The sequence below is a fragment of the Corvus brachyrhynchos genome, unplaced genomic scaffold, assembly GCF_000691975.1.
Source record: "Corvus brachyrhynchos isolate BGI_N302 unplaced genomic scaffold, ASM69197v1 scaffold437, whole genome shotgun sequence".
In the NCBI taxonomy this organism is placed as follows: Eukaryota; Metazoa; Chordata; class Aves; order Passeriformes; family Corvidae; genus Corvus; species Corvus brachyrhynchos.
In genome coordinates, this window is record NW_008238962.1 from 81,143 (window position 1) to 81,472 (window position 330).

A 330-nucleotide genomic window follows, 5' to 3' on the forward strand; every position below is an offset into this window, starting at 1 on the left:
CGCTCTCGCCGCGCTCCAGCCAATGGGAATGCAGGGATTGGTGATTGACGGCAAAACGAGCCAATGGGAAGGCAAAAAGTGCAAAGCACCCCGATTACCCCGCGCTTGAACCAATGACAAGTTCGAGAGATAATGACAGACAGCGGTAAGAACCAATTAAAATTGGAGGATCCGCCCCTAGGGTGTGTCTCCCTCGCTGATTGGTTGGCTTAATGCGCAGACACGGAAGTGAAGTTTCCGTACGGGCCGGGTACAAGCAGGGGCTGCGGGTGGGCGGGGAGTGGGGGGTGCCATGTTGGGGGGGGATGGGGGGGGCGAATTTGGGGGGTA